The 14,177-nt window shown below is 43.9% G+C and overlaps 1 long non-coding RNA gene across 1 annotated transcript in view; it reads right to left on the bottom strand.

Moving 5' to 3' along the window:
• Positions 1–2,687: 2,687 nt before the first annotated feature.
• The window catches only part of LOC134956815 (uncharacterized), a 41,088-nt gene continuing 29,598 nt past the window's right edge, over positions 2,688–14,177 (bottom strand). The window contains exon 2 of the long non-coding RNA XR_010186199.1: positions 2,688–2,868. This is a non-coding gene — a long non-coding RNA (uncharacterized LOC134956815). The remainder of the gene's footprint in view (positions 2,869–14,177) is intronic.

Raw genomic sequence — 14,177 nt, 5'->3', positions numbered from 1 at the left:
TGTCCGGACCCACTAGTCGTTAGTCCCCTCTTCGCACCAATTTCTTCCCACAGCAGCTCCTGGACAGTGGAGAAGAAGCAAGGGGAGTTAGATGGTTCTGCAGAAGGTAGCTGGGAAGCCGCGGTGTCAGGAGGTGGGAGCCGGCCAGGTGCGATGTCGGGGCGGGAGCCGGAGTGACTGCGGGAGGGAGTCGAGCAGCCGCGGTGTCAGCGGGTGGGAGCCGGCCAGGTGCGATGTCGGGGCGGGAGCCAGGCAGCCGCGGTGTCAGCGGGTGGAAGCCGGCCAGGTGCGGTGTCGAGGCGGGAGCCGGAGTGACTGCGGGAGGGGGCCGGTGTCATGGGGCCAGAGCCGGGCAGCATGGGAGTCAGCAGGAGGGAGCCCGTCAGCACACAGAGTCTGGGGGTGCGACTCGGGAACTGGGGTGTCAGTCGGGACAGGCGCCAGCCAATCCCACATCCCCTTTGCTCATACAGTGTAAGTTGCTGGTGCACAGTGATGGAAGTGCACCTGAGGCAATGGAGAAGGTGCCCCCTTCACTGCTGGAGCCCGGCGGCAACCGACTCCATTGCCTCCGGTACTTCCGCCACTGCTGGTGTCGGCATTCCGAGTAGTGCCAGAAACCCGTCATCCTTTTTTTTTGACTGCCGGGATCCCAACCGCCTGGATGTTGTCTGGATCCCATTTGCAGATGCCCCAATTTGGAAGCATTAATTCCTTACTGTTTCTTTATAAATTCTCACAATCTCACCTGAATGGCGGTTTTGATAGCTGAATGATGGAGTGTTGTCCAATGTTCAGAGGACAACCATCCTCTGGACATTGGACAACACTTCATCATTCAGACACCTTTGTGTGGACCTTGCTAAGCCAGTTTTGGGACAAACAGGAACAAAACTGTGGTGGGGGTAATGTCTAAGGGACCCCCCTTGCTTTGTGTTCTGGATCCCACTGCACATAGGATCACCACTAATGGGATACCCAACAGATCCCCGCAGGACTGGTAACTATTCTGACCTACTGGATTTTATTCCCTGCAAATATCTGGCTATAATTATTCACCACCATATATGATCTGAACTTTAATGAACATTTTAAAGCCATATCAGAGATTGGTGACATACAGCTTCCAATTCTTCATATATTGCCGACGTGAGAACTTATGTGCTTTATGAAAAGTACTATGATCATGATGAATTGTGTTTTTTAAATAAACTGTATGAATTTTTTTTATATGTATGTTTACACCTGTCTGCAGTACTAGTTATTAAGCGCTGTTTTTATATTATATGCATTAATTTATTGTGTGGTGACTACCAGGGCCGGTTCTAGCCCTTTTGGCGCCCCGGGCGGAAAATAGGGGCGTGGCTTCATACAGGGGGCGTGGTCAGTTACGCCCCCTGTAGAGTTGTGCCGCCTGTAGGAGTAGCACCGCTTAAACAACAAAAAAAATGTATACTTACTATCCCCGCTCCTGATTCCCAACGGCTGCAGACCTCCGCCGGCGCCGCTCCTCTCCACGGATCTATGGTACAGACACTAGAGGGCAATTATCCCCTCTAGCATCTGTGTCATTCCCACAATGCTGTGCGGTGTGCGATGACGTCATCGCGCACCGCACAGCAAAGGTCCTCTCCGCGAAGGGAAACTAGACGGGTAGCGTCTAGTTCCCTTCACATCGGGGGACCAGCGACGGACACAGCGGGGGGCACAGTAGCGGATCTTGCCATGGTGCGGAGCCCTCCGGATGGTGCCAGCGCCCTCCGAAAGGCGGCGCCCCGGGCAAAAGTCCTGCTTGCCCGTGGCATGATCCGCTACTGGTGACTACCTGGTCTTAACAGCTGCTTGGAAAACAAGCTCAGATAAAGTGCCTGATTGGAGTATACTAGTTTACCACCTTCTTTTCTGAGTTTTCTAACAGTCATATGGTAACCGGATGATAGGTCGACAGTAATAAGGTAGACAGTCAATAGGTTGACCGCAATTGGTCGATATTCATTAGGATGACATAGACAAAAGGTTGACATTGTCAAAAGGGGCAACACGGAAATGGTCGATACAGGAAAAGGTCAATATGAGTTTTTTTTTATTTTTAATTTTCAACCTTTTCATACTTACCATCCACATGGGTTACAATTGGGAATAGTAACCTGTGCTGAATGCAGTGGTAGCAGAGTGAGGCACCTTGCCCGCAGCATGGAGACCAGTCATTTTACGGAGTACATTACACAAAAAACAACAACTCATGTCGACCTTTTCCTGTGTCAACATTTTCCGTGTTGACCTTTTTACCACGTCAACCTTTTTCCCATGTTAACCTTTCGGGGTCGACCTAGACACTGGCGACCTTTTACAGGCCAAACCCAATGATCCACACCCCAGTAATATCACATCGTGATGCTATGTATGTGCTTAATCTAGGATGCATGCAAACACTCACTTGTTACTGCTTTCAGGTGGATGGATCTCATAAAGCATAAAGTATTACTAAATTATATGGATCATAAGTTTCATTTTATTTTTCATTTAAAATTTGTATGCACCAGATATTTATTCATTTATCACTCTGTATTTTCTTTTTCAGTTTGTAGACATTTCTTCTCCTAATCTTGGTCTTTTTTTTTTTTTTTTTTAATTATGAAAGGTTTTTTAGCTCATTCATTTGGATCTTTAACTAATGACAAACCACATTTTACTTATGTGCAAGAAATTTATTGATTAAAGAAATCATCCAGAAAATAAAGCAACGATCAAGACTGGGCGATCCAATGCGGATTAGAATTTCAGAAAATCATTAATATTGGGTTGCGAGGATTCGGAATCAGTTTTCTCCTTTGGAAGCAGATGTGCTTCAGATGGAATCCTGTGACTCTGTAAAATAATATATAACAATATAATTACATGGAAGAACATAGAACTTTAATCCTAGAATGAATCAGTAAGTAAACAGCTCACACCAGGGGCAGATTTAGGGGTCAGGCTGTCACTAGACACATTATTGTCCGCCGCCCCCTACCCACCCACCACCAGTCATGTCACTGCCCCAAATGATTTCAGGGGCCAGTCCGGATGCCTCGAGACCACTAAAGCAGTGCCAACCTCACACCCACTACCAGCTTTCGGACCACAATCTGCTGTACACTGTCCCACTCCCATCAGTGGCAAAATAAAATATAAAAATAATAAGTTGTAATGACAAAAAAAGAGTCACCTGGCCTCATCAGCCTGGTGTGCCCCCCCCCCCCCTTCCCCAACAAGTGCTGCCCCAAGGCACATGCATCACGTACATAGTGGGAACAATGGCTCACTCTACATTTGCAAATATATTACAGTATTACAGATATTTAATTGAAGCAGCATAGCTGTATCAATTAATATATCATATTGATTTGGTAGTTATGGTTGATAGTACAGTAAGATGTAGCTATAAAAGATATTTACACGTCCAGAATGCAGAGCATTTGGGAGCCATTAGACAGAAGACTGCTAGATACTTTGTTTGCTGTACATTGGTACTCTGGGAGTAATTCTGAGTTGATCGCAGCAGGAACTTTGTTAGCAATTGGGCAAAACCATGTGCACTGCAGGGGGGGGGGGGTAGATATAATATGTGCAGAGAGAGATAGATTTGGGTGTGGTGAGTTCAATCTGCAATCTAAATTGCAGTGTAAAAATAAAGCAAAAAGGATATAGGTATATCAGGAAGCGCTGTAGTATTAAAGTAAAAAATATTTTATTACACAATAATCTAAAAACAATTCAATAAGATAGACATATAATTCATATAGCTATATAATTGTTTCTCTCATAATTGTCTCCAATAGTATCCAGCCGCACCAAGACCCTTAGTTGCAATGTTCTTTATATTTAAGGATATAAGGTGCTTATATAAACCATAAGGTTTTAATGGACAGTGAGTGTCCCGTTTAACACATGTCTCCTTAGATCTTTTATTGTCAGTCAATCAGCAGCGTGAGGATTTTAGTGGCAAGCAAACCAACATGCAGTGACTCCTCCGTTAAGTGACGTTATGTGATCGCTGTGTGAACGGGCTGAGGGAGGGCGCCGTAGCGGTGATGTCAGGCGCTATGCTACACCCCAGTTCGAACAAAGCTGACAATGTCCAGTTGTTTGCAGTGTAAATTAACGGGTCAGTCTTACCAGACTTGTATTTCTCGCACAAGCCGTGAGATCTCTGCAGTGAACTCACGTAGCAGTAGTGGCTGTGTGCTGTCTGTAATCGGCTGTCCTTATTATAAAGGCCGTGGAGACAACTTAAGATGGGTTTAATTGAGCTCCTTACGCGTTTCTCCGACGGCGGATATAATAACTACCAAGCCTGGCTGTTCTTTTAAACCCAAACGAACCAATCAGAACAAATTGATTAATCCCAACACCTGTGGTGTCCGCTGTAGTACAAATGCACATAAGAATCATATGTCTTTATAAAAAATTCACTTAATATAAACCAAAAACAAGCAGAATAGTGACCTTTATATTAAATATCAAAAGCAAACTATAATTTGTTTAATTCAAACTGAACGAATATAAATAACTTTATATAGTTTTAATAAACAATTCTCAATGAAAGCACATGGGATTACCTTCTGCACTCATAGCATAATGGTAAGAGTGCAGAATTAGCATGCTATGAGACCCAGGTTCGAATCCCAACAGGATACATCATATAATTTACTGGATAATGGATACTATAATATGCCGCACATAACAATTAGCGGCATGCAACAAATGATATGCATAATACATTAATATAAATAAAAAACTAAAATATACAAAAAATAAATAATAAAAATAATAATAAAAACATCTGTATCAAATGAATTAATTTAACGTACTGTGCCAATATATAGCATAGTGCCTTATCCTCTCCATCTAAATTTCCACTTCTCATGAATTAGTTGTTATAATGAACCACCATATAAATATAATAGCTAGTTGACATACCTATATCTTAACCTTAGTACCAAAATTATTATTAATCCAATGAATGGAAAAATAGAACTAAAATTCTAAAGATAATGTTTCTTGTTTGAAGCTCTTTTATCTTATATTATTTAATTCAATGTTTTCATTGAGACCATCAGGAACCAGTGTATCTAGAGTAAAGATCCAAAATGCCTCTCTGGTACAGAGGCGACTATATCTATCTCCACCTCTCGGGGTGGGAGCAATGTATTCAATACCTTGTACCTTTATTACATTCATATTCCCATCATGAATTTGCAAAACATGTCTTGATACACTGTGACTATTATTCTTATTGAGAACATTTCTTCTGTGCTCAAGAAATCTTATGTTAAGGCTGCGTGTGGTCCTGCCTACGTACTGCATACCACACACACAGTTTAGAAGATAAATAATAAGAATTTACTCACCGATAATTCTATTTCTCATAGTCCGTAGTGGATGCTGGGACTTCCGTAAGGACCATGGGGAATAGCGGCTCCGCAGGAGACTGGGCACAAAAAGTAGAAGCTTTAGACTAGCTGGTGTGCACTGGCTCCTCCCCCTATGACCCTCCTCCAAGCCTCAGTTAGGATACTGTGCCCGGACGAGCGTACATAATAAGGAAGGATTTTGAATCCCGGGAAAGACTCATACCAGCCACACCAATCACACTGTATAACCTGTGATCTGAACCCAGTTAACAGTATGATAAACGTAGGAGCCTCTGAAAAGATGGCTCACAACAATAAACAACCCGATTTTTTTGTAACAATAACTATATACAAGTATTGCAGACAATCCGCACTTGGGATGGGCGCCCAGCATCCACTACGGACTATGAGAAATAGAATTATCGGTAAGTAAATTCTTATTTTCTCTGACGTCCTAGTGGATGCTGGGACTTCCGTAAGGACCATGGGGATTATACCAAAGCTCCCAAACGGGCGGGAGAGTGCGGATGACTCTGCAGCACCGAATGAGAGAACTCCAGGTCCTCCTCAGCCAGGGTATCGAATTTGTAAAATTTTGCAAACGTGTTTGCCCCTGACCAAGTAGCTGCTCGGCAAAGTTGTAAAGCCGAGACCCCTCGGGCAGCCGCCCAAGATGAGCCCACTTTTCTTGTGGAATGGGCTTTAACAGATTTTGGCTGGGGCAGTCCTGCCACAGAATGTGCAAGCTGAATTGTACTACAAATCCAACGAGCAATCGTCTGCTTAGAAGCAGGAGCACCCAGCTTGTTGGGTGCATACAGGATAAACAGCGAGTCAGATTTTCTGACTCCAGCCGTCCTGGAAACATATATTTTCAGGGCCCTGACTACGTCCAACAACTTGGAGTCCTCCAAGTCCCTAGTAGCCGCAGGCACCACAATAGGTTGGTTCATGTGAAACGCTGAAACCACCTTAGGGAGAAATTGAGGACGAGTCCTCAATTCTGCCCTGTCTGAATGAAAAATTAGGTAAGGGCTTTTATATGACAAAGCCGCCATTTCTGAGACACGCCTGGCTGACGCCAGAGCTAACAGCATGACCACCTTCCATGTGAGATATTTTAATTCCACAGTGGTGAGTGGTTCAAACCAATGTGATTTTAGGAACCCTAAAACTATATTGAGATCCCAAGGTGCCACTGGTGGCACAAAAGGAGGTTGTATATGCAGTACCCCCTTGACAAACGTCTGAACTTCAGGCAATGAAGCCAGTTCTTTCTGGAAGAAGATCGACAGGGCCGAAATTTGAACCTTAATGGATCCTAATTTTAGGCCCATAGACAGTCCTGCTTGCAGGAAATGCAGGAAACGACCCAGTTGAAATTCCTCTGTGGGGGCCTTCTTAGCCTCACACCAGGAAACATATTTTCGCCAAATGCGGTGATAATGTTTCGCAGTTACATCCTTCCTGGCTTTGATCAGGGTAGGGATGACTTCATCTGGAATGCCTTTTTCCATCAGGATCCGGCGTTCAACCGCCATGCCGTCAAACGTAGCCGCGGTAAGTCTTGGAACAGACAAGGTCCCTGCTGGAGCAGGTCCTTTCTTAGAGGTAGAGGCCACGGGTCCTCCGTGAGCATCTCTTGCAGTTCCGGGTACCAAGTTCTTCTTGGCCAATCCGGAGCCACGAGTATAGTCTTCACTCCTCTCCTTCTTATGATTCTCAGTACTTTTGGAATGAGAGGCAGAGGAGGGAACACATACACCGACTGGTACACCCACGGTGTTACCAGAGCGTCCACCGCTATTGCCTGAGGGTCCCTTGACCTGGTGCAATATCTGTCCAGTTTTTTGTTGAGACGGGACGCCATCATGTCCACCTTTGGTTTTTCCCAACGGTTTACAATCACTTGAAAGACTTCTGGGTGAAGTCCCCACTCCCCCGGGTGGAGGTCGTGTCTGCTGAGGAAGTCTGCTTCCCAGTTGTCCACTCCCGGAATGAACACTGCTGACAGTGCCACCACATGATTTTCCGCCCAGCGAAGAATCCTTGCAGCTTCTGCCATTGCCCTCCTGCTTCTTGTGCCGCCCTGTCTGTTGACGTGGGCGACTGCCGTGATGTTGTCCGATTGGATCAATACCGACTGACCCTGAAGCAGAGGCCTTGCTTGACTTAGGGCATTGTAAATGGCCCTTAGTTCCAGGATATTTATGTGAAGAGACGTTTCCATGCTTGACCACAAGCCCTGGAAATTTCTTCCCTGTGTGACTGCTCCCCAGCCTCTCAGGCTGGCATCGGTGGTCACCAGCATCCAATCCTGAATGCCGAATCTGCGGCCCTCTAGAAGATGAGCACTCTGTAACCACCACAGGAGAGACACCCTTGTCCTCGGAGATAGGGTTATCCGCTGATGCATCTGAAGATGCGATCCGGACCATTTGTCCAGCAGATCCCACTGAAAAGTTCTTGCATGGAATCTTCCGAATGGAATCGCTTCGTAAGAAGCCACCATTTTTCCCAGGACTCTCGTGCATTGATGCACTGACACTTGGCCTGGTTTTAGGAGTTTCCTGACTAGCTCGGATAACTCCCTGGCCTTCTCCTCCGGGAGAAACACCTTTTTCTGGACTGTGTCCAGAATCATCCCCAGGAACAGTAGACGTGTTGTTGGAATCAGCTGTGATTTTGGGATATTTAGGATCCACCCGTGCTGACGTAGCACTACCTGAGATAGTGCTACTCCGACCTCTAACTGTTCCCTGGACCTTGCCCTTATCAGGAGATCGTCCAAGTAAGGGATAATTAAGACGCCTTTTCTTCGAAGAAGAATCATAATTTCAGCCATTACCTTGGTAAAGACCCGTGGTGCCGTGGACAATCCAAACGGCAGCGTCTGAAACTGATAATGACAGTTTTGTACCACAAACCTGAGGTACCCTTGGTGAGAAGGGTAGATTGGGACATGGAGATAAGCATCTTTGATGTCCAGAGACACCATATAGTCCCCTTCTTCCAGGTTCGCTATCACTGCTCTGAGTGACTCCATCTTGAATTTGAACCTTTTTATGTAAGTGTTCAAGGATTTTAGATTTAAAATTGGTCTCACCGAGCCGTCCGGCTTCGGTACCACAAACAGCGTGGAATAATACCCCTTTCCCTGTTGTAGGAGGGGTACCTTGATTATCACCTGCTGGGAATACAGCTTGTGAATAGCTTCCACTACCGCCTCCCTGTCGGAGGGAGACGTTGGTAGAGCAGACTTCAGGAACCGGCGAGGGGGAGACGTCTCGAATTCCAATTTGTACCCCTGTGATACTACCTGCAGGATCCAGGGGTCCACTTGCGAGTGAGCCCACTGCGCGCTGAAATTCTTGAGACGGCCCCCCACCGTGCCTGAGTCCGCTTGTAAGGCCCCAGCGTCATGCTGAAGACTTGGCAGAAGCGGGGGAGGGCTTCTGCTCCTGTGAAGAGGCTGCCTGGTGCAGTCTTTTTCCCCTTCCTCTGCCCCAGGGCAGAAATGAGTGGCCTTTTGCCCGCTTGCCCTTATGGGAACGAAAGGACTGAGTTTGAAAAGACGGTGTCTTTTTCTGCTGAGAGGTGACCTGGGGTAAAAAGGTGGATTTTCCAGCCGTTGCTGTGGCCACCAGGTCCGATAGACCGACCCCAAATAACTCCTCCCCTTTATACGGCAATACTTCCATATGTCGTTTGGAATCCGCATCACCTGACCACTATCGCGTCCATAACGCTCTTCTGGCAGAAATGGACATCGCACTCACTCTAGATGCCAGGGTGCAAATATCCCTCTGTGCATCTCGCATATATAGTAATGCATCCTTTAAATGCTCTATAGTTAGTAATATACTGTCCCTATCCAGGGTATCAATATTTTCAGTCAGGGAATCCGACCAAGCCACCCCTAGCACTGCACATCCAGGCTGAGGCGATCGCTGGTCGCAGTATAACACCAGTATGTGTGTATATACCTTTTAGGATATTTTCCAGCCTTCTATCAGCTGGTTCCTTAAGGGCGGCCGTATCGGGAGACGGTAACGCCACTTGTTTTGATAAGCGTGTGAGCGCCTTATCTACCCTAGGGGGTGTTTCCCAACGCGCCCTAACCTCTGGCGGGAAAGGGTATAGTGCCAATAATTTATTAGAAATCAGCAGTTTTTTATCGGGGGAAAACCACGCTTTATCACACACCTCATTTAATTCATCTGATTCAGGAAAAACTACTGGTAGTTTTTTCACACCCCACATAATACCCTTTTTTGTGGTACTTGTAGTGTCAGAAATATTCAATGCCTCCTTCATTGCCGTGATCATGTAACGTGTGGCCCTACTGGACATTACGTTTGTCTCCTCACCGTCGACACTGGATTCAGTATCCGTGTCTGGGTCTGTGTCGACCATCTGAGGTAACGGGCGTTTTAGCGCCCCCGACGGTGTCTGAGACGCCTGAACAGGCACTAATTGATTTGCCGGCTGTCTCATGTCGTCAACAGTTTTTTGCAAAGTGCTGACACTGTCACGTAATTCTTTAAATACGACCATCCAGTCAGGTGTCGACTCCCTAGGGGGTGACATCACTAACACAGGCAATTGCTCTGCTTCCACATCATTTTCCTCCTCATACATGTCGACACAATCGTACCGACACCCAGCACACACACAGGGAATGCTCTGAAAGAGGACAGGACCCCACGAGCCCTTTGGGGAGACAGAGGGAGAGTTTGCCAGCACACACCAGAGCGCTATATATATACAGGGATAACCTTATGTAAGTGTTACTCCCTTTATAGCTGCTGTTTTATATTAGCTGCCAATAGTGCCCCCCCTCTCTTGTTTTACCCTGATTCTGTAGCAGGACTGCAGGGGAGAGTCTGGGAGCCTTCCTTCCAGCGGAACTGTGAGGGAAAATGGTGCTTGTGTGCTGAGGAGATAGGCTCCGCCCCCTTCACGGCGGCCTTTTCTCCCGCTTTCTTTAGGAAAACTGGCAGGGGTTAATGCATCCATATAGCCCAGGAGCTATATGTGATGTATTTCTTTAGCCATATAAGGTTTAAACATGTTTTATTGCGTCTCAGGGCGCTCCCCCACAGCGCCCTGCACCCTCAGTGACCGGAGTGTGAAGTGTGCTGAGAGCAATGGCGCACAGCTGCAGTGCTGTGCGCTACCTTATCTGAAGACAGGAACGTCTTCTGCCGCCGATTTCTCCGGACCTCTTCGCTCTTCTGGCTCTGTAAGGGGGCCGGCGGCGCGGCTCCGGGACCCATCCAGGCTGAACCTGTGATCGTCCCTCTGGAGCTAATGTCTTCGCTTCTTCTCCCCTTAGTCCCACGATGCAGTGAGCCTGTTGTCAGCAGGACTCACTGAAAATAAAAAACCTATTTAAACTTTTACTTCTTAGCAGCTCAGGAGAGCCACCTAGCATGCACCCTTCTCGTTCGGGCACAAAAATCTAACTGAGGCTTGGAGGAGGGTCATAGGGGGAGGAGCCAGTGCACACCAGCTAGTCTAAAGCTTTTACTTTTTGTGCCCAGTCTCCTGCGGAGCCGCTATTCCCCATGGTCCTTACGGAAGTCCCAGCATCCACTAGGACGTCAGAGAAAACATATGTTTTTTGACAATTCATGTATGATTCTATTTTGAAATTTTGTCCAGTTGTAGTAGATTGAAAGGAAATACTTCTATAAAGAATGAAGTTACATGTTATGCATCTGGTTTTACCACATCTGAAACAACCTATATATGTAGAGAGCCAAGTGGTTTTATTCAATGGTTCATCTGACTTCTGTATATCTTGAAAAAAACTGGGTGACAAATGATTCCTCAAATTCTTAGCTTTTTGAAATACTACTCTTGGATTGTCACCAAGGCAAGGTTTCAATATTTTATCTAACTTCAGTATTTCAAAGTTCTCAGGGAGAATTTTCTTTATCTCGTCTGCACAGATATTAAATTTACTAATAAATGGAAGTATTTCATTATCTCTATGAGAATCTTCTTTAGAGCACCTAGATTTAGACTGAGAGAGGAGAGATCTCCTATCTCTTTGACCTGCTTCTTTCAATGATTTACTTAACAGTGTATCAGGATAACCCTGGTCGCGAAACGCTTCTGTCAAAACCTTTGCTTGTTCAACAAACTCCTTTTCATCTGAACAATTGCGTTTTAATCTGAAGTATTGACCTTTAGGTATATTGTTCTTCTATTGTAAATGATGACAACTTTTGTAATTAAGATAATTGCCACAATCAACCTCTTTTCTGTATGTACATGTGGCAAGTGTATCGCCACTGACAGTGAGGGCAATATCAAGGAAGTTAATGTGTGTAGAGTGACAAGTGTGACTAAACTTAAGACCAAAAGTGTTAGAATTAAGATAAGAGAGAAAAGAAGAAACTAGATCAGACCCATCCCAAATAATAAATAGATCATCTATGTACCTACCATAGAACACCAGGTTTACCATATATGGCCCCTCCCAGATGTATTTTTCCTCGAAGAGGCCCATATATAAATTGGCAAAACTGGGGGCAAACCTAGTGCTATACTCATGTTATACTGTTTACCCAGGCTGCTAGTATCTAATTGTGAGTTAATTATAAATATTACTATGGCATCATTTAGAAGCACTATGGATAGATTGACTAGAAGGAAAGCTCTAGTTACAGAGAATGAATCATTCATAGATTCTAATCATGTGTGTGATGATGATGATACAGTGAAGATTAACCATTTATTTAATTAATTGGATTCTTTACTTAGAGCAGAAACAAGACACTGGTGGGATCAAATAACACTAAATAGATATCTTGAGAATAAAATGATCCCCAGAGGTTTACGAGTGTTTAAATCTTGCTCTTTTAAAGACAATCCCGAATTATTAAATCAATGGAACAATATATTGGATACTTGTTCATTTGCACTGATTAAACTCCTGATTAAATTCAGAGAAGAAAAGGTTAATAAAACATCTAAGGAAATTGAGAAAGTACAAGAACAATTGAGACATTTTGAACATAAGAAAGAATTTAAGGACAAAGACATTATGCTTAATAGAATTAATGAGTTTGAACAGTCGCTCTTAGTGAACAAAAAGAAAAAGTTTGAAAGAGATAATAGAGATTGTACAAATGATCAAGTAAGAACATATAATCGTAACAACAATAAAAATATAAATAATACTAATTATTTTAAGATGAATAAATATAAAAATACAGAACAGCCTAATGAAAATAGGAGTGACGATTCTTCATTTAGAAGAAACTCACGCCAAATTATGAGAGGAGAAAGAAGGTACATCAGCCCTAAGAGAAGAGAAAGCCCTTATCATGATAGGATAAGTGCCAATAAAAGTAGCTATCAGGACACTCATTCTCCTAAGGGAAGGAGGGACTCATATGAACAATCAGGAGCTAGGCCTAAGCAGGATACACAAAGACCAATTAGGAACACAGCTGAGACTAGAACAGCAAATAGACTAGACAAATATCGGTACCAGCAACACCATTTTTTAGGGGAGAATCAGAGCAGGGAGCGATCCAACAGATTCGAGATACTGTACCCAAACTCACCAAAAAGAGTAAGATCAGAAGAATCAGAGGTTGTAGAGGAGGAACTAGGACACAATACAAAAAATCTAAAGCTAAAATAAGACAAAGAGGTATTTATAACCTTTCTAAAAAAGTATTGACTGAACATGAGAAGGCAGTTTTGGCTAAAGGCCTTACATTTGCACCTGCAAAAAATCCAGACATCTTTGATCTGTTTGTTTCACTTAATAAGTTTACTAGAGACCTATATTGAAAGAGGTATTTCGCTAATAAGTCTCTTAAACAACGTAAAATAGAAGGGACTCCAATTATTTTGAATATAGAGGATCTTAATGGTATTGAGGTACTGTCCTCATTAGAGAGAGAAAACAATGATGACTATTTGAGATCTATGTCAGAAGAGTGTAGATTTTATGATATCTCAAATATGGGGACAAAGATAAACACTAATACTATGTTTAAAAAGAAATCGGAGTTCTATCCGTTCCAACATAGGAGTGCTTATATTGAAGCTTTTTATTCCTCAACCCTAGGGGATTTACGCACACTTTGTGAGAAAAATAATAAGTCTTTCAAAAGAGATAATCTAAATGGTAACGAACGTAGAGCATTAAAGGCTCTCAAAAATGATAACTCAATTATTATCAAAAATGCGGATAAGGGTGGAGGGTTGGTGGTACAAGACAAAGTGGTCTATTTAGAAGAAGCTAATAGACAATTAAGTGATCAGAAATTCTATAGAAAACTTGCCGGCAACCCTACCACCCTTTTCCTACAGGTATACAAATTCATGTTGACAGAGGCACTGGCAGTGGGGACAATATCAAAGGAAGAATTTCTATTTTTGTTTGATCCTTACCCTATAGTTCCCACATACTATCACCTTCCTAAGATTCACAAATCTTAGTTTCACCACCTGGTCGCCCCATAATTTCCGGTGTGGGGTCCCTCACTTCTAGTCTTTCTTTTTTCGTGGATTCATATTTACAACCACATGTTAGTAAACTGAAATCCCATATTAGGGATACTACTAATTTTTTAAATTTAATTAACAACATAGAATGGCGACAATCATATGTACTCCTCACTTGTGATGTTGAATCGCTTTACACCAACATACCCCATCAACAAGGAATTGAGTCTTGTCGCCATTTTTTGGAGGCTGATGATAATTTGACTACAGACCGCTGTGAGTTTATTTTGGAATCCATGAAATTTA

The sequence above is a fragment of the Pseudophryne corroboree genome, chromosome 9 (assembly GCF_028390025.1).
Source record: "Pseudophryne corroboree isolate aPseCor3 chromosome 9, aPseCor3.hap2, whole genome shotgun sequence".
NCBI lineage: Eukaryota > Metazoa > Chordata > Amphibia > Anura > Myobatrachidae > Pseudophryne > Pseudophryne corroboree.
Note: the sequence above shows the minus strand (reverse complement) of the source record. Positions and strands in the feature narration are given on the sequence as shown.